This window comes from Saimiri boliviensis, chromosome 5, assembly GCF_048565385.1.
Source record: "Saimiri boliviensis isolate mSaiBol1 chromosome 5, mSaiBol1.pri, whole genome shotgun sequence".
NCBI classification, from domain to species: Eukaryota; Metazoa; Chordata; class Mammalia; order Primates; family Cebidae; genus Saimiri; species Saimiri boliviensis.
In genome coordinates, this window is record NC_133453.1 from 118,510,155 (window position 1) to 118,531,018 (window position 20,864).

Sequence of the window (20,864 nt, forward strand, 5' to 3'; positions counted from 1 at the left end):
AGTTTCTTTTTACCTTTTTAAATAAATAATTTCTAAATAACCACCAAAGTAGACTTTTTTTTATCACTAACAACATAACTTACAGAATTATATGTTGACTGGAATTACTATTCTTAGTAACCTTAAATGTTAGTAAAAATCTAGGAAGCAACAAATGCTGAACTGTCTGTCAGATGTTAGCGTTTTATAGATGAAACCATTCCACAACATTAGAAACATGTTTTCCCATATCGTAATCTTTTCTTTTACAAAAAAAAAAAATTATTTCAAGAACTTTTAGGGTACAGTGATTTTTTGTTTTGTCTTGTTACGTGGATGTATTATATAATGGTACATTTTAAGATTTTAGTGCACCCATCACCCAAACAGTGAACATTGTACCTAATATGTCATTTTATTTAAATATCTAGCCCTCTCCTACCCTTCCCATTCTGAGTCTCTAAAGTCTCATATCATGCTGTACGCCTTTTCATACTCATAGCTTAGCTCCTATTTATAAGAACACGTGTTTTTTGTTTTTTCCCTCCTAAGTTACTTCACTTAGAATAACAGCCTTCAGCTCCAAGTTGCTGCAGAAGACATTATTTCACTACTTTTTATGGCTGAGTAGTATTCCATGGTATATATATACCACATTTTTTCTAATCTACTTATTAGTTAATGGGAACTTAGGTTGGTTCGACATCTTTGCAACTGTGAATTGTGAATTGTGCTGCTATAAACATGTATGTGCCAGTGTCTCTTTCATTAATGACTTATTTTCCTTTGGGTGGATACCCAATAGTGAGATTACTGAATGAAATGATAGATCTACTTGTAGCTCCTTAAGGAATCTTCATACTATTTTCCATAAAGGTTGTAACAATTTACATTCCCACCATCAGTGTATAAGGCTCCCCTTTCCCCACATCCATGTCAGCATTTATTGTTGTTTTTTTTTTTTTCCAATAATAGCATTCTTGCAGGAGTAAGATGGTATCTCATTGTAGTTTTAATTTGCATTTCCCTGATGATTAGTGATGATGACCATCTCTTCATATGGTTTTTGGTGATTTGTATAGCTTCCTTTTAGAAATGTCTATTCATGTACTTTGCCCACTTTTTATGGGATTATTGGATGTTTTTCTCACTGATTTTTTTGACTTTCTTATAGATTATGGGTACTAGTCCTCAGTTGGATGTGTAGTTTGCAAATATTTTCTATCGTTCTCTGTGTTTTCTCTTGACTATGATTATTATTTCTTTTGCTGTGCAGAAGCTTTTTAGTTTAATTAGGTCTCATCTATTCATACTTGTTTTTACCACATTTGCTATTGGGATCTTAGTCACAAATTCTTTGCCTAGGCTGATAACTAGAAACGTTGTTTCAACATTGTCTTTGATATGATTTGGCTGTGTCACCACCCAAATCTCATCTTGAATTGTAACTCCCTAAATTCCCATGTGTCATGGGAGGAACCCAGTGGGAGGTGCTTGAATTATAGGGATAGATCTTTCTTGCCTTGTTCTCATGATAATGAGTGAGTCTCATGAGACCTAATAGTTTTAAAAATGTGAGTTTCTCTGTATAAGCTCTCTCTTTGCCTGCTGCCATCAATGTAAGATGTAACTTTTCTCTTCCTTGCCTTCTGCCATGTGAGGCCTCTCCAGCCATGTGGAAATGTAAGTCCGTTAAACCAATTTCTTTGGTAAATTGTCCAGTTTCACGTATGTCTTCATCAGCAGTGTGAGGACAGACTAATATAGTAAATTGCTATCAGTTTGAATGGGGCACTGCTGAAAAGTACTTCAAAATGTGGAAGCAGCATTGAAACTGGGTAACAGCCAGAAGTTAGAACAGTTTGGAGGGCTTAGAAAAGACAAGAAAATGTGGGAAAGTTTGGAACGCCTTAGAAACTTGCTGAGTGGCTTTGAAAAAAGTGCTAATAGTGATATGAACAATAAGGTCTAGGCTGAGGTAGTCTCAGATGGAAAGGTGGTACTTACTGGAAACTGGGAAAAAGGTGACTCATGTTACATTTTAGCTAAGAGACTGGCAGCGTTTTGCCCCTGCCCTAGAGATCTGTGGAAACTTGAACTTGAAAGGGATGATTTAAGATATCTGGCAGAAGAAATTTCTAAGCAGCAAAGCCTTTAAGAGGTGACTTGAGTGATGTTAAAGGCATTCAGTTTTATAATGAAAACAATGGAAGTTTGAAAAATTTGCAGCCTAATAATGTGATAGAAAAAAAAATCTCCTTCTCCGAGGAGAAATTCAAGCCAGCTGCAAAAATTTGCATATTTAACCAGGAGTCAAATGTTAATCTTAAGACAATGGTAAAAATGTCTCCAGGACATAATTGGCGGTCGTGGCAACTCCTACCATCACAGGCCCAGAGGCCTAAGATGAAAATACGGTTTCATGGGCCAGGCGCAGGGTCCCCATGCTGTGTGCAATCTAGGGACTTGGTGCCTTGCATTCCAACCACTCCAGTTGTGACTAAAAGGGCCAAGGTACAGCTTAGTCCATGGCTTTAGAGTGTGCAAGCCCCAAGCCTTGGCAGCTTCCATGTGGTGTTGAGCCTGCAGATACACAGAAGTCAAGAATTGAAGTTTGGGAACCTCTGCCTAGATTTCAGAGGAAGTATGGAAATGCCTAGATGTCCAGATGGAAATTTGCTTCAGGAGTGGGGCTCTCATGGAAAACCTCTGTTAGGGCAGTGGAGAAAGGAAATGTGGGGTCAGATCCCCCACACAGAGTCCCTACTGGGGCACCACCTAGTGGAGCTGTGAGAAAAGGGCCACTGTCCTCCAGATCCCAGAATGGCAGATCCACCATATATCCAACCGCTTGCCATATATAAAATTCTTGCCTGACAGTACTTCTGTTTAAGAAGGCTGAAGATAGGAGTCCAGTCTCTTCGGGCTTGTAAGGTTTCTGCTGAGAAGTCTGCTGTTAGTCCAAAAGATTTTCCTTTATAGGTTACCTGATGCTTTTGTCTTATAGCTTGATGACTATATGCCTTGCTGAAAGTATTTTTGCAATGAATTTTCTAGGAATACTTTGAGCTTCTTGGATTTGAATATCTACATTTCTAGCCAGGCTGGGATGTTTTTCTCAATTATTCCTTCAAATACATTTTCCATAGGTTGTTTTCTCTTCTTTCTCATGAATACCAATTTTTCTTAGGCTTTGTCATTTTACATAATTTCATATTTCTTGAAGGCTTTGTTCATTTGTGATTGGGTTGATTCAAAAGCCTTGTCTTCGAGCTCTGAAATTCTTTCTTCAACTTCTTTTAGTCTATTGTTAAAACTTTCCAGTACATTTTATAATTCCCTAAGTTTGGCTTTTATTTCCAGAAATTATGATTTTTTTTAATGACCTCTATCTCTCTAGAATTTTTTTTTCATATCCTGAACTGCTTTTAAAATTTGTTTATTATGGTTTTTCCTTCCTCTGATATCTCCTTGAGTAGCTTAATAATCACCATTCTGAATTCTTCATTTAATATTTCAAAGATTTCATCATGGTTTGGATCCATTGTGAGGAAGCTAGTGTAATCTTTTGAGTGTGTGATACAACCCTTGTTTTGTTATATTACCAGAATTACCTTTCTGGTTCCTTCTTATTTGGGAAGACTATTTCATCTAATTATTGTTGAATTTATGTTGGATTTGACCTTGTGTGTTTTTCATTTGTTTGTTTTTCTGTTTGCTTTTTTTTTCTCTTAAGGGATGTGACTTTAATGCTTATAGTTAATTATGACCTAATTTTGTTATTGGTGCTTTCAGGGGAGAAGACTCTGTAAGAGTTCTTGAGTATAGAATCTTTGTATGATGGCTTTCTTACATGTGATTGTAGTAAAAATGTGCTTGATGTGTGAGCAAATTTACTGTCTTCTGTGGGATTGGATTGGTAGACTTTATCTCATTCCCCTATGGCATGGACTTTTAAATTTATTAATGTTTCTCTAATGTTTTATTTACTAGTTTGATGGCGCAGGCTTCAGGCCAGTAGTTGAGGTATCCCTGGGTAGAAACCTCTTTTAGCTAAAGCAAGTAGGATGAATTAATACCCAATAGTGCACAGAAGTTCCAGCCTTGAAGCAGATGGCTAGAGCAGCTCTTAATGAGTGATATTGAGTCTTGCCCTGGAGAAGAGTTGGAGCCACTTTAGTCAGCTTTCTGGCCAGGTCAGTGGGAAAGTGATTCATGTCTCAGTCACACTCCTGTCCCATTGCTCAGCTATTCAGATTAAATAGGCACCTCTTTTCAACTGTAGGAATATTGATGTTCCAAGTAGACTTGGAATATTGATGTTCCGAGGAATTGTGACTCTGTCTCTGATGCAAGCCTGAACCTGGAGGATGTTCTTCCTGTGAGGATATAGTCATCCTGATGTGTTCGAGAAAGGCTGTCTATAGTTGCACCCACACCAAACTCCCATGGGAGAAGTCCCAGCTGTGCCTGTGGTGGTGGACAAGGTAGGAGGAAGGGTCTCTAAGACCATTCATGCACACCAGGTCTGTCTGACTGTTGGGTTAGAGTTACAGACTTTTTCTGCTAAGCCCATCATTGCAACTGTGACTCTGCTGAAACTTCCCACCAGTGGAAAGATCTGGTGCTAAAGATTTGCTGTCTGGATTCTTTTATCCCATTGGGGTGTTCTCTTGATGTGGTGCACTCCCTTTTCTCCTAGGAGTAGCTAAGAGACTAGCCTGACTACTATGAATGTTGTTGCTCCTCTGAGTCTAGCCTACCAGTGAAGTTGTCATATGCTAGACTGGTGCTGGGGAAAGTCTGCAATGAATCCATTGATGTGAACTGTCCTCAGGTCTCCTAGCAGGGGGTTCCAGCACCAGCATTAATGGGAGTGGCAGGGGAATGACATAGATTTAGTGGGATTCCTTGGTTTTGGATAGCCTTAGTATGTTGACTTTTGCAAATGTCAGTTATAGGAATAATGAACTTGTCACACGGACAGACTCAGGACTTCCTGGTTAGCCAGAGTGGTGTAGGCTGTGGTGATAGCTGAAATTGTGCAGCCATTTTCTCCTTTCTGGGTACAGCGTTATTCTACCAGAGATGCTATAACAGACTGTGTTTTTTGGCCCCCAGCCAGGAGGTGGTACTTGCATAACAGCACTGGCTGCAGTAGAAGCAGTGGGATTTTTGCTTGCCTTTTGTTGCCCAGTGGGGTTTATCTGTTTTCTCAGGCAATGAGTGATGTCATGTAGCTTCCCAAATTTTCTGTCCTTCATGTTAAGCCACCAGGAGTGGTGGTGGGACAAAACCACATGGGAGCTGCGTCAGGTGGGTCTGTGCTCTGATTCTCTGTGTGTAGGGCAAGCAGCAGCTCCTGTGGGTGTCAGGAGATTGGTGCAGTTCTCAGGCCACTGGGTTGATGTTCCAGAAGGGAGGGTAGCTGCCTTTGCCACACAGAAGAGTTCAAGCAAGGAGTGGGGAGTACCAGACACCAGTAAGTCCCATACAGATCCCACACACTTGGTGAGTCAGATCCACTTTGACAGTGTTCCTCTAGTAGCAGTGAGCCAAGTTCCAGGCAACCTGCACTCTGAATTCACAACTGCCCCAGGCCCCATGGAGATAGCAACTATGACTTTCAGGCCACACGTCTCCTCATCCACCTGCAAACCCATGTACCCATCTCCTGCACTGTTACAGTCTGCTTTTCACATCTTCCTTTTAGATTTTCTGTCTTTTCTGAAAGTGTCAGATATTCAATTGTCAGTGAAATTAACTTAACATACCTAAAAGCCTTAGAGCATGTTGGTAACTGATCAATGTTAGTTCATTACCTTTACGATATGAGTGTGTTTGCTTTCATTCGTCCTATTTTGTTGCTTTGTGCTTCTAATTCTTTCTAGACTGCTAAAATATCTAATTTTCAACTAATTGTCAATTTTTTCATAACCTTCTTTCTTTCAAAAGGACCTCAAAAGCCAAAGTAAAATTGTCAATACATTTGACTACATTGAAATTTAAAATCTTTGTATTCCAATGACAGTCATAAACAAAGTCAAACATTATACTGTAAATAATATTTGTAATATGTGTAAGAATATGTTATTAATCAAAATAGTTGAAGAGCTGCAATAAGAAAAAAATATATAAGAAAAGGGTTAAACACAGGAATGGACAATAGACAGAAGAGAAAATATAATACAATACCTATCGCACTTTCAATGGTTTTGTCTTTTTTGGAGGACAGGAATGGAAAAAATCTATTCTAAAATTAATATGAAACCTCTAGGAACCCTGTATTAGATAGCTCTTGCATTGCTGTAAAGAAATATCTGAGACTGAGTAATTTATAAAGAAGAGAAAGTTAATTGGCTCACCATCTGCGGACCATATAGAAACTACAGCATCAGCATCTGCTTGTCTTTTGGGGAAGGCTTAAGGAACTTTTACTCATATCAGAAGGTGAAGCAGGAGCAAGCATCTCATACGGCAGAGCAGAAGGAAGAGAGAGAGGCAGGAAGTGCCACACACATTTATATGATCAGATCGCATGAGACATCACTCACTATGGTGAAGACAGTACCAAGCCATGAGGGATCTGCCCCCATGACCCAAACACCTCCACCAGGCCTCATTTCCAAGACTGGGGATTACATTTCAATATGACATTGTGGGGAACAAATATCTAAACTATCAGACTCTGAATAGCCAAGACAATTTTGATAAAGAACAAAGCTGTAGGAGTCATACTTCCTGACTTTAAGACTTACTACAAAGCTGCAGTAATCAGAAAAGCATGGTAGTGACATAAAGAAAGACATATAAACCATTTAAATCAAGTAGAGAGCCTAGAAATTAAGCCTAACATGCATGATCAAATAATTTGTGGCAAGGGTGCTAAGACAATTTAATAGGGAAAGGACAGTCTTTTCAAAAAATGATGCTGAGGAAACTTAATACCCACATGCAGAAGAATTACTAAATTGGGCCTTTACTTAATAGAATATTCAAAAATTAACTCAAAATCATCAAGACCTAAATGTAAGATCTAAAACAATAAAACTCTTAGAAGTAAAAAGGACAAATATTTTATGACACTGGATTTTGAAATGATTTCTTAGACGTCACACTAAAGGGACAGACAACAAAATAAAAAATGGACAGATTGGAATTCACAAAAATGTAAAAGTTTTGTGCCTCAAAAGGCATCATCAACAGAGTGAAATGGTAAATATCAGAGTGGGAGAAAATATTTTCAAGTCATATATCTGATAAGGGATTAAAATCAAGAATATACTAAGTACTCCTAAGACAAGAACAGCAACAACAACAACAAAGAAGTAACTCTGTCCATAAATGGGTAAAAGACTTTAGCAGACATTTCTCCAGAGAAGATAAGCAAATGGTCAATAAGCTCATGAAAAGATGCTCAACGTTACTAATCCTTAGGGAAGGCAAAACTATAATGAGATACCACCTTACATCCATTAAGATGGCTACTGTTTAAAAAAAAACAAACAAAAAACAAAAACAGAAAACAAGGGTTGGCCAGGATATGGAGAAATTGGAAATGTCAATCACGGTTAGTGGAATGTAAATGTTAGGTGTACGGACAGAATGGAAAGCAGTTTGGTGGTTCCCGAAAAAATTTAAGTAAAATTACCATATGATTCAGCAATTTTACTTTTGGGCACATCCCCAAAAGAATTGAAAGTATGGTCTTGAAGAGATATTCATATACCTGTGTCCAGCATCGTTCACAATAGCTAAAATGTAGAAGCTGTCCAAGTGTCCATCTGTGAATGAACGGATAAACAAAAAGTGGAATATCCATACAATGGAATATTATTCAGCCTTCAAAAGAAAGTTCTGCAATATGCTGTAACATGGATGAAACTTGATGACATTATGCCAAGTAAAATAAGCCAGTCACAGTAAGACAAATGCTGTATAATTCTACTTATATGAGGTATTTAGAGTACTCAAAACTTATAAAAACAGAGAATAGGATGGTGGTTGCCAGGGAATGGGGGTGAGGGTAATGGGAAGTTATTTTTAGTAAGTATGGAGTTTCATTTTTATAAGATGAAAAGCATTATAGAGATGGATGGTGGTGAATGGTCATAAATCATTATGAAAATGTATTTAATACCACTGTACTGTACACTTAAAAACAGTTAAATAGTAAATTGTATGTTATGTGTATTTTACCACAACAATTTGGAAAATGAACAAACCTACAGGAATCCTTTATTGCAAGTTATTAGACTTGAATAGCAATCAAACCAAGGTACATTTTTATTTTTTATGGTCAAATAAAATTCTATTGATAATTCCTTTGAAACAAAGAAAGGAACACAAGAAATGCTGAAATATAGATGGGCTCACTTTAGCTGATCAATAGCTAGTCAATATCTTTGGCCTCAGGGTTGGAAACCTCCTATCTAGTCAAAATTTCTATTCTCTTGGCTTCTGGCAGGTGGGAGGTGGATGTAGTAGTATCTACTACAGTTGCTAAGATCTAAGCTCATCCTGTCCTTCAGAGAAGGTTTGTGTGCCCTTCTAAAGCTGTGACCAGATTAGTAGAGGTGTTCTTTTAATTAATCAAAACCAGCAATGAACTCTCCAAAAAAGTCATAAACCATGCTCTGGCCCCAAGCTGCACTGATCATGGATGTAGAAAAGCCTTCTCAATGCTAGAGGAATCTAGAAATCTTTAAGATGTAGTGGTGGTTTACCTTTTTGTTTTAATAAGAATCAGTGTTTTTGTGATTTGTATTAGGGTCTCTTCCAAGCAAAATGAGTTCGGAAGGGGTGGAGGAAGGGAACATCATTAGTTTGCTATTATTGAATGACTGGGAAGACAGAATAAAATTGTTATGACATGGCCTGGTCTGGGAGGCAGAGGAGAAGAAACAGATGGGAAAAGTTGATAGTGCTGACTGTACTTCTCTGTCTGTCTGGAAATATCAGTGTGGTGTCTATATAAGGAGCACGGGTTTTGAAGTCAGACAAACTTAAAATTATGCCTGTGATCTGTCTCTTTCTGGCTGTGTGACCTTCAGTTTGTTACCTCTCTTTTAGTTTTCTTGTGTGTACATTGAGATTTATAATTGTGAATATATGACAGGGTTGTATTAACTTAAATAAAGTAAATTAAATTGCCTGGTTTAATAACTGGCATATTTTGTGAGCTCCATAAATAGTAGCTGTGTATTGACTTTCTTTTAAATATCAGTTGGCGACTCTCTCCAAAACCTCTTGTGCAGCTTTCACCAGTAACCCCAGGTGGACTCCACCTTCATGCCTCTCCTGATGCTTATACAACTTGCCTTTGCACATTGTTGTGTACTGATTTATTTAACGTCTGTCCCTTGAACTTCCCATGAGCTCTTGGAGTTTACTGACTGCCTTATTTATCTTTGCAACCCAAGCAATTCCCACAGAGCCTGGCAATAATACTCACCAACAAATGCTGTTGGGTTCAATGTGTCAATGGGTTTGAAGACTGTGACAAGGCTACAGGATGACTCAATAGTAAAACCAAAGCTACATTTGGATAAAGCTAACTCCAAACTAATGAAACACCCAGGGTGTCCCTGCTAGAGTTGCAGATGGCCATAGTGATGTTGAATAGTTACGACCATTTCCTGAAAGATGAGGGTTAAAAGGGCTACAAGCACTGAAGCAAGATTTTTTTCCTTGCCATATATGATCCACGAGACCAAATTTAACACTCTCTCCAGATGGTGCTGGAACCAATTCAAATCAAGTTAAGGACAGAAGGTTTTTCCCTCCCCCAAATTATTGTATTTTGTAAGTCTTTTACCTTGATATATGACGGCAACTCCATTGGAACTGAACTGAAAATATCCAAGGTAAAGGTTGTTTTTATTTCTTGAGATTTTTGATGCCTCATCCTCCACTGGAATGTCATCAGAGTGCTTTTATTTAATAAAACCCCCAAATCATTCAGCCTAGAGCAGTCCCACAGCCCCAGGATGCCTCATTCTTAGATAACAAAACCAGCTGTTGCTCACCCACCAGCCCAACACAGATCAAAAGTCTGGCAGGTTTCCCTCAAGCCCCATCTCAGCTAAATGAAAGCTCCTTAGCATCCCCAAACTTTATGCCACCCACCCGTGTTGAGTTGGCCACCAGCCACAGCAATGGCTCTTCCAGCCCACCTCCCAGGCATTGTTGCTCTGTGCTGCTAAGGGGTCTGTTAATTTTCATCACCATTATGCTTACCTGACTCTCTTTCAAATTCAGAGCACTTTTTCTTTTCCCGTTAGACTTGGGCTTTTGTGTACTTTTCTTTTATTGGAATTGGCAACATAGAGCTATTTAAATACAGCTCCATCTGTCAGAGTCGGGTCCTGCAGGTAGAGTGTCATGTTTGATTTCAGATTATCATTTGTTGTGTTGTCAAGAAGGACTTGGGGGAGGAAGGAAAAAAAAATGCCTGTGTTCAAACTGCTCTTTGGTTAAAATGCACAAAGAACTTATTTGCAACTTTGACCACGGCTCTGATCAATGTGCCTCATATTTCTTTACAATCATGGCAATGGCCTCTGTAACATTCAGAAGGTGGTTCCAAAAGAATTGTTTGCGAACAGAAAGCCAATCTTAACCTTGAGCTTTGGAGCCCACCTTGGTCATTCCTTATCTGTAAAGCAACCAGTCGAGTAAGGCTTGTCCCTAGTAGGTAAAAGTGTGAGTGTAAATGGAACCAATAGATCCTTGCTTAACTCAACAATACACGGAGTACATAAAGGTGGGATGGGCTACTCACGGAATTTCTGTTTCTAACTATCTGTGCCAACAAGATGATCTAAATACAGAATATGTTTTAAACGCTGTTTGTCACAACACATTTATAATTGTAAGACATTAAAAACAAGATAAACATTCAACAATTAATAACAGAACAGCAGAATGTTGATGATTGCTACAACTGAAAAATGGACACATGGTGGTGCATTGTGCCATTTACTTTTCCAATAAAAATAATAGTTATAAAGGCAATGTTACCCCAAAACCAACATAAAAATTACAGACATGATGTGCTTAGTGATCATTAAAAATACAAAGACAAATGGTAGAAAAATCATATATCCAAAGGTATTGGTTGCTAACTGCACATATGAAACAAGTGGCATGTGGTCTAACTCTTAGTGCAACAACACAGACACACTGTTGTAAATACAAGTCTGCTCTAAAGAAATATAGGCACTCCAGGCAAGGGTTGCATTTCACTTGTTTGCTTGGGGGTTTAGTGGTAGCAAAATGACAGTCTCACAAAAACCGACTTTCTGTTTTTGTGAGAAAGTAGAAAGGAGGAGGAGGTAGAAGTAAAGTTTGGCACGATGCAGGAAGAGGACAGGGTAGAGGTGCTGCAAAAGCTGCAGAGAACGTGAGATAGGCAGAAACATATAGGCATCGAGATATGCGAAATGTGGATGGAATGTGAAACTTGTCATTGAATCCAGGTGGGAAAATGGTTCCCTTCTCAGACACAGATTTCAGGAGTGGGCTTTGCTATTATAGACAAAGTTTTTCCTTCCCAGCCCTTTAACCGCTAGCACCCCGTGCCATAATCCAGGTACCAAGTTTGAGCTAGGCAAGTGGCTGCTACAAGCAACATTTTCTAGCCTGTTTTGCTGTTAGGTATAGCCATGTGATTAAGTTACGAATGTGAGTAGAAAGGATATAGGCAGCTCTGATCATTTTCTAAAGGATGATTACCCTGTCCTTTATCCATCCTCTGCCTTCCACTGTCTAGAAAGGCTGCTGTTAGAGCTGGTGTAAGGCAATGCATTAAGGATGGCAGAACCAACTCCCCAGCCCACATTTGGGGATAACTGTGAGAAGTAGATTAGACTCCCTACCCAGTCTGAGATGATTGTGTATGAGAGAAATAAACTTGTTTGAGCCACTGTACTTTAGCTATCTTCATAACAGTAGTTTCTAGCAAATACAGTTTCTTAAGCAAAGTTGTGCTGGAGCAAGCTTATACGGACTTATGAGACCATTATTTGATATTCAAGAATTTTTTGAGATTGTTGCTAAACTGTTCATGGGAGTATTTAAATAATGAAAATCAGAAAAATGCTACAAATTAGGGCTTTATTTCATAATGCAAATATTTATAAGAATATATAAATATTTATAGTACAAATATATATGTTTTATTTTGAAGAGCAGATTTAACTGCATGTCACTAAGTATGAGCATTCAATGAGAAAAATGTATATAAATGCTTGGCAGAGTTAATGGAATGTATTAAATTCTTAATAAATGCTAATTAATAATACTAATAGTTGCATTAAAAATGTAAACAAATTTAACTCTTCACATTCAAAGAAAAACTATTTATATCTTATTTCCTCTTCCCAAATCACAAAGAATCTGCCATGTGCAAAGCAAACCCTATGAAATGCCATATTCTCTCACATTTATGTTGTGTATAGCAAATAACTGGGCTTCATAGCATGTTTTTACTTCTTTTCTAATTTTCAGAGCTGATTATCAACTTGTTCAGTAAAGTTCTTTTTATTTTCTCATAAGCAAGATAGAAAAAAAATTGCAAACTGGAAAAGGTTTCATATCAAACCATGCTTTTTAAATCTTCTTAAATACTGTGGATAAATTTTTCTAAATTTCCAACTCTTCTTTCCTTGGTATGTTCAGTTTTGAAGAGCCTCCTTAATCAGTGAAGTTTTCAGCACAATTGCCTCCTTCATTAAATTGTTAGGAGCCTCAGAATGTCCAGAATACATTTAATTCCAAAATTACCAGGCCATTGATGATAAAAAAAAGTTTGAAATTTGTGATCTTTAATTTATCAAATTTTGCACTCTTCTTGTGTCTAAGGATATGAAACAGATAATCTACCCACTTTCTTTTAAGACATACTGATGAGATTGCCCATCCATAATCAATTGCAGTACTCTCCTGCTGAAATTGAATAGTAATTGAGATCTTTCTCAACAAAGCGTTCCAGGCAGGCACTATCGATTCAAAGTGAAAATTCTTTACCAATTCAGTACAGCCTAATCTCTTACCACTACAGGAATCATGGGACTAAAGTCCCCAGTTTCTACATCAGGGATCCTGATAACTAGCTGAGACCTTCTGATCCCAGGCATTTTCCTGATATGCTGGTTAGACCTGATATTCTAGTTTGTGTTGTTCTTGAAAAAGTCCAGATTCCATAACATAGCTTAAAGTTTCATCACATTTTGGCTCCAGCCTACCATTCCTCCTCATCCTACACAACTACTCACCTCAGGCTGGTTATTTTTAAAATCTTCTATCTGTTTCACCTCTGTTCTTGGCTCTGGTATGTTGACTTCTGCAGGTGATATCATTTGGGCTCACTTAGGGTTTGAGTGGTATGTTCCCTCCTTATGGCAACAATCAATCAAGCATTCTCCCACTTCTACATCACTCCCTGAATCTTCTCATTTATGTGGCTTGCTCCAGTATATTTCTGGAAGTTCATTTTATGCATTCAGCATTCCTTCTGGCCTTACACAGCCATTTTCCCCTTCAGCGGCAATAATGAGAATGGTACTTCCTACACTTATTTATGTATGTATTTATTTACTCATAGAGACAGGGTCTTGTTATGTTGCCCAGGCTGATCTCCGACTCACGGGCTCAAGCAATCCTCCAGCCCCAGCCTCCCAAAAGTGGTGGAATTACAGGCATGAGCCACAACACCAACCTGCTTTCTACAATTTTAAAGGGCTATGTTTGCCAAATGAAAAGAACCCTCGTTCAACATCTCGTAATCCTGTCTTCCTCATGAATCTTCATTCCATCTTCTCTTGTTCCTTTGACAGAAGGACAGAAGCCATTTGAGAGTGAGCAATTTGGTTTTGTCTATGCCATCCATTGACATTACAGCAGAGGCTCCGCCAAGCTTATCTCTGATTTCTTTGATCATTTTATTCTATGAATGTGACTAAAAAGGCATTTGATTATCTTTAACCTTATATGCTCAATTTGAAATTACCCCCTTGGACACTGTATTTATAGATGTAAGCCACCATCTCATATTGATCTTTAGTTACAGGACCATATTTCCTCCTTTTGCATATCCATTACCTTTTAACCTCGGTGCTCACTGGAGAATTACCTGGACACAAATAATAATTTTTGATAGTCTATTTGGAGTCATTCCTCATTTGTACTAAACTAGAGATCAATTCAAATATGAACTCTCTGAGATATCTCTTATCCTTCTCAAAGAGAATAGATTATAAGTATTTATATAGAGAGGCATAGTTCATTATCTGCATTCCATTTTATCATTTATATAAACCAAATAAACAGTAAATTATTATATGTGTCTTTAGTACCACCCCTCCACACACAGAATTGTCTTTTTTTTTTTTAACAAAAGGAATAAAGATGAGGCTCAGAAGTTCATACAGATAAAGCTGGTAGAGCCAGGTCTAGATTTCAGCCCTTTAATGTTTACTTTATCCTCAGCAACCCCACTCAGAAAGGATTAAGTAAATACTTTGACATCTCAAACAATTTATTTCACTTTCTCAATCAAGAAAAACCCACCAAGTGGTTCCCTGCTTTTAGGCTAGCCAAGTGACAGTTTTGAGAGCTCTTAAAAGAAGGAGTCTGTGACTAGGTTGACAAAAATATTCCCTTATGGATTCAGAACAGGACCAATGTTTACACCTTTATCTTCAGAGTCATATTTATATGATACCATATGTGTTTTTCTACTCACATCATGCTACCTCATCAAGTGTCCTTATTTCTCATGTAAGTGGTCGATTCTGCTGTGTTCCCCAGGCCATCTAGATCTGCAGAATTGATGTCCCATGTTGCCATGTTGTCACTTTGCACAGTAGCTCCGGGAATCACTCCTTAAAGGAAGTCTCTTGGGACTAAGTTAGGAATTCCTCTTACCAGTGTCTTTTTTACATGTCTCTACATTCCTTTTCCAGTTGCTAATATAAAACAAATGCATCATTTTATGGGGGAGCGATGGGAATGCTGTGCATTTTATTTAATTGCTTGAGGTTCATGCTACATTTCTTTGACAACAATGGTAGGTTTAAAAGCCCTCCGGATAATAAAGGTCAAATTGTATGTAACCAATTAGTAATCAGTGCTATTTTCTGAACTTGATTGTCCTCTTTAAAAGATGGTTGATGTCTACCCTTAGATAAGATTTTTTAAATATTATGATTATTATGTGAATATTGATTTTTCTGTTTCTTTTGATGATAAACATTGCTTTATAACGTATTTTGTGTTATTGTGATAAACTACATTTGGTTATATTTTACAGACAATAAAAGTAGGTAGTCATGTAACCAACATCACAAGCAAGATGTAGAACATTCCAGTGCCCTTAAACTATGTCCCAAGTCCCTTGCAGTCAATTTCTTTCCTACAACAGCAGCACCTGGCAATCATTGATTTATTTTCTATATAGATTTTACTCTTCTAGAATGTCATAAAACGAAATCACATAATACGTAGTGCTCTGTGTCTGGCTTCTTGCAATTAGCACAATGCTTTTGAGATTCATCCATATTCTTACATGAATTGGTAGTTTGTTTCTTTTTGTTGCTGACTATTAATGCATTGTATGGATCCACTACAATTCTTCGTTCATTCACAAGATGATGGACATTTGAGTTGTTGCAGTTTTTGATATCAATAAAGCAACAGTGAACATTCATGTACAGGTTTTTGTGTAAACATATGTTTTCATCTCTTTTAAGTAAATACCTAAGAGTGGAATACTAGGTTATATGGTGAGTATGTGTTTAACTTTTTAACTTTATAAGTTAAAAAACTATTTTCTAAAGTGGCTATAACATTTTACCTTCCCACTAATATGTGACTGTTGAGTTATTCACGTTATTGTCAATGCTTTGTATTTTTAGTCTTTTGAATTTTAGGAATTCTAGTGCACATGCAGTGGTATTTCATTGTCGCTTTGATAAATTTTTCCCTAATGACCAAGCATTCAGATTATCTTTAAAATTTTTTTTTTTTTGGTAACGTCTCACTATGTCATGCAGGCTGGAGTGCAACGATATGATCATGACTCACTGCAGCCTCCATCTTCTGGGCTCAAGCTATCCTCCCACCTCAGCTTCTAGAATAGCTGGGACAACAGGTATGTGCCATCATGCTCAGCTAATTTTAAATTTTTTTGTAGAGACAGGATCCCACTATGTTACCAGACTGGTCTTGAACTAGGGGCTCAACTGGTTATCACAGCTTGGCCTACCAAAGTGCTGGGATAACAGGTGTGAGCACTGTATCTGGCTCACACAAGTTATTTTTTAATGTGTTCATTTGCCATTCCTTTGACATTTTTGTTGAAGTATCTGTTAAATATTTGGCTCAGTGTTTTTAAATCAAATTATATTTCTTCTTCGTAAGTTTTAAAAGGTCTTTGCATATGCTGGATACAAAGTTTTATCAGACACATGTTTTGATAATATGTTTTCCCAACTTGTAGAAATCTCACATTTTTGGCAGTCTTTTTTGAAGAGAAAAGTTCAGAATTATAATAAAACTTCAATTTATCAGTTGTCTTTTTATGGTTTGCCCATTCCTGTGATAAGGAATTTTTGTGCAATGAGTGGTCACAAGATTTTTCTCTGTGATTTCTGTTTTGATTTTTAAAATTTCAGCTCTTAACTTTAGGTCTATGGTACATTTTGAATGAATTTTTGTATGTGGTGTAAGGTACTTTTTGAGGAGGTGATTTGTTTTGCTTTGTTTTTTCTTATATACATCCAACTGTCTAGCACCATTAAATGAAAATATTAATTTTTCCTATTGGATTACTTTAGAACCTTTGTAAAAAATCAATTGACCTTCTGTTTATGTCTCCATTTTGGGTCTCTGGGCTATCTATTCTATACCACTAGCCTTCATATATGTCTTAGTCCATTCTTCTTCTTCCTTTTTTTTTTTTTTTTTAATAAAGAAGTACCTTAGATTGAGTAATTTGTAAAGAAAAGAGGTTTAATTGACACGGAGTTCTGCAGGCTGTGCAGGAAGCATGGCTGGGAACGCCTCATGAAGCTTACAATCATGGCAGAAGGCAAAGGGCATGTCTTATATAGCTGGAGTGAAGGAAGAGAGAATGAAGGGAAAAGGTACATACATTTTTAAACAGCTGGATCTCTTGATAACTCTATCATGAGATAGCACTGTGGGGATGTGCTAAGCCATTAGAAACCACCCCCATGATCCAATCGCCTCCCGCCAGGCTGCACCTCCATCACTGTGGTGGTAACTCCAATTGCAATTTGAATTGGCTGCAACTTCAATTCAACATGAGATTTAGGTGAGGACACAGAGCCAAACCATATCAATATAAATCTCATGCCAATTTCATGCTGTCTTGTTTAATCCAGCATCATAGTAAGTGTTGCAATCAGGTAGTGTGCCTCCTTCAGCTTTGTTTTTCCTTTAAAAATTGTTTTGCTTTGTTTTTCACTATTATAATAAAAAACAAAACTTAATCGTGTATCAGATATTCTGCTAAATACACCACATGTGTTTTTCATTTAGTCCTCAGTTCAATCCTATAAAATACAGTTAGATAAATTTGTAATAAGTTACAATGTTTGATAGCTGAGTAGAGTGGCTATGGTTAACAACAATGTATTGCATACTGTTATATAGCCAGTGGTGTGCACCTGTAATCCCAGATACTCAGGAGGCTGAGGCATGAGGATAACTTGAGCTGGGAAGGCAGAGATTGCAGTGAGCCAAGATCATGCCACTGCTCTCCAGCCTGGAGACCCTGCCTCCAAAAGTAAATAAATAAAAACATAAATACATAAATAAAATAGCTGGAACAGAGGACTAGAAATGTTCTCTACATACAGAAATAATAACTATTTGCCATGATGGATGCTCAAAATACTCTGACTTAATCATTATACAGTTTAATGTATATAATAAAATATTACATATACCCCCAAATATGTACAAATATTTTTATTAAAAATTACATAGATTTATTATTTTTATTTTCCAGATGAAGAATTTAGGTCTTTGAGAGAATGATAAATTAATCAAGGTCACATTTAGTAAGAAGGAGACCCAAGATTTTAATCCAAGTCTGTATAGCTTCAGAGGCTGAGCAGTTATGTACTAAGCTGTATTTATTCCACATCGTACTTACATAATCACTTTTCTTCTCATCCACTTTTAGACTGTCAACCCAGGGAAAATACTTTTTCTAATATAGGGTAGAAGTTAAATAAATATTATGATTGATTAATTCTTTTATAGTGTTTGGAACAGGGCCCTGTGCCCAGGTATCCAATCTTTGGATTGAATCAATTGAGAAGTAGTCACTGCTCTGGTGTTTTAGGATAGAAGGAGGCATGGTTTCAGTATTCTCATCCTTCTGCAGCCCTTGACACTCCAAAGCCTGGGCTGCAATGGGAGGCTCTGAAGCACAGCTGAAAGGGCAGTAATGAAAGTCCGACGCTAATAAAGTCCTGGGCTAGGGGTGTTTTTGCCCTAGCAGACTGTGATCTATATTTTCAGTGGCCTCCAATGCCCTTTTCAGCAGTCTCTTTACAGCTCATTGGTGGGTAATAAGTCTTGACCAGTATTGGTCTTTGACATAGGTAGTAAAATACACTCTAAAAAGAATCCAATGGAGTATAAAAGTCAGCATCAGGACAGTGCAGATGATTTCTGATGTAATATCTTTCCCATCTTGGATCACCAGGTACAAGATCCAGGGGGCAGGCATTTTGCTCAGCAGGCTAAATTATTATGTGGACAAAATCACATTCTGATTATTAGGTATGGAAGCTTACAAATAACCCTTTGTGTAAATTTGTTTTTGTAGTAGTTATGCTCAAAAGAAATAAAATTACCCATTTCTGATTGACAATGTCAGTTTACGGGTACTTTTAAATAAAATTGAGGAAAGTTGACCTAGATGGTGAAGGCCTAGGAGCAATATAAGATTTTAAAAGATTTGAGGGTACTCGGGGTGTTAGCCCTAAAAAACAGAAGACCAAGGTGGGAGCATGATACCTCTCTTCAAATATTTGAAATGGTCTTTTTGGCATGTTCAACAATGTTGCTCCAAAATTCATGTACATCTGGAACCTCAGAATGTGATTTTGGAAATAGTCTCTGAAGATGTCATTAGTTAATATGAGGTCATACTGGATTAGGGTAGGCACTAAATCCAACAACTGTTAGTCTTGTTAGAAAAGGGGAAGACACCTAGAGACATACAGAGGGAGGAAGGCCACTTGAAGACAGAAGCAGAGATTGCAAAGATGCAGCTATAAGCCAAAGAAAGTCAAGGCTTGTAGGGATCCAACGGAAGCTAGAAAGAAGCATGAAGTGTTCTTCCCTAGAGCCTTCAGAGGATTCACTGCTCTGCTGATGCCTTGAGTTTAGGCTTGTAGACTTTAAAGCTGAGAGATAAGTTTCTATTGTTTTAAGCCACCTGTTTGTGACTTGTGATGGAAACGTTTGGAAGTTAATATACAAATACTTTTAAAATAGAATTGGCAGAGCATTTTCTAGGTGTCTAAAATAAAGGGCAAAGGGAGGAAGACCCTAAGTTAACTTTTTCAACCAGACTCATGTGACAATGGAATGAGGGGTGTCCTGAAGCTGTGACTGTCCCACACTGAAAATATCATATGGACAGTCAATCTATAAGGGACATGGCAGAAAAATAATTATTAACTTGATTGGAGTTTGGAATAAATGAGCTAACAGAATATTAGACTGATGCAAAAGCAATTGCAGTTTGGCCATTGCTTTTTTTTTTTTTTTTTTTTTTTTGAGACGGAGTCTGGCTCTGTCACCCAGGCTAGAGTGCAATGGTGTGATATTGGCTCACTGCTGCAACCTCCGCCTCCCAGGTTCAAGCAGTTTTCCTGCCTCAGCCTCCAGAGTGGCTGGAATTACAGGCATATGCCACCATGGCTGACAAATTTTTTTGTATTTTTAGTAGAGATGGGATTTCACCATGTTGGTTAGGTGGTCTCCAACCCCTGACTTTGTGATCCACCCACCTTGGCCTCCCAAAGTGCTGGTTTTGCAAGCGTGAGCCACGGCACCTGGCCAGCCATTACTTTTAATGACAAAAACCACAATTAGTTTTGCACCAACCATAGTGCTTCCAGTATTAATAATCTATGACATAAATGAATATGTTATCCCTAAATATATATTTAAAATATAAACCACAGTTTTTCAAAAGTATTTATAAAATTACCAGAAACTCTGATTAGATTCCTCTATTAGTCTGAAGTTCCCTGATATAAACCACGATGAAGTAAATTGTTTTTTCTTGTTGGAAGTACATAAATTTAACTAGCTGTGACCAGCAGCTTCTTTTACAAAGATAGAAGAATGATATCATGCATCCTTACAAAGAAAAGTTTTTGCCTAGAAATTATGTTCTGTTATAGAATATATGAAAATTGTTCCTCCTGTTTCAAATAGAATGAGTGCTGTGATTAGATTTTATCGTCAAGCCTTTTTATGGTAAATTCAATTGCTTGCCTCACTTGCTTACCCTCTCTGTATTTACACCCTTTGCTATGTGTCTTGGAGTATTCCCTTAAGGAAGCAAAGTAAATTTGGGCTTGGCCATGCGACTTCTTTTAATGAATAGAATTTTAGCCGATGTGATACTTGTAGGAGGCTCAGAATCTTCTTGGATGGATGAATGTGACCCTTTGCATTTCTGTCTCTTTGCTGAGGACAGGTATTGGCTAGTTCACAGATCCAAATAGGATGACAGGCACATGGAATAGACATGGATCTTTTAGCATGGACCAAGACTGGCTGAGTCCAAGCTAGATCATTCAAGTCTCAGACAATCCACACACAAAGGA

General features: G+C 37.6%; 1 long non-coding RNA gene across 3 annotated transcripts in view; it reads left to right on the forward strand.

The window, feature by feature from the left end:
• LOC141584636 (uncharacterized) overlaps positions 1 to 20,864 on the forward strand; it is a 553,476-nt gene that overhangs the window by 392,699 nt on the left and 139,913 nt on the right. For all 3 annotated transcript variants that reach the window (XR_012517799.1, XR_012517801.1, XR_012517800.1), the window contains exon 6: positions 16,035 to 16,132. This is a non-coding gene — a long non-coding RNA (uncharacterized LOC141584636). The remainder of the gene's footprint in view (positions 1 to 16,034; positions 16,133 to 20,864) is intronic.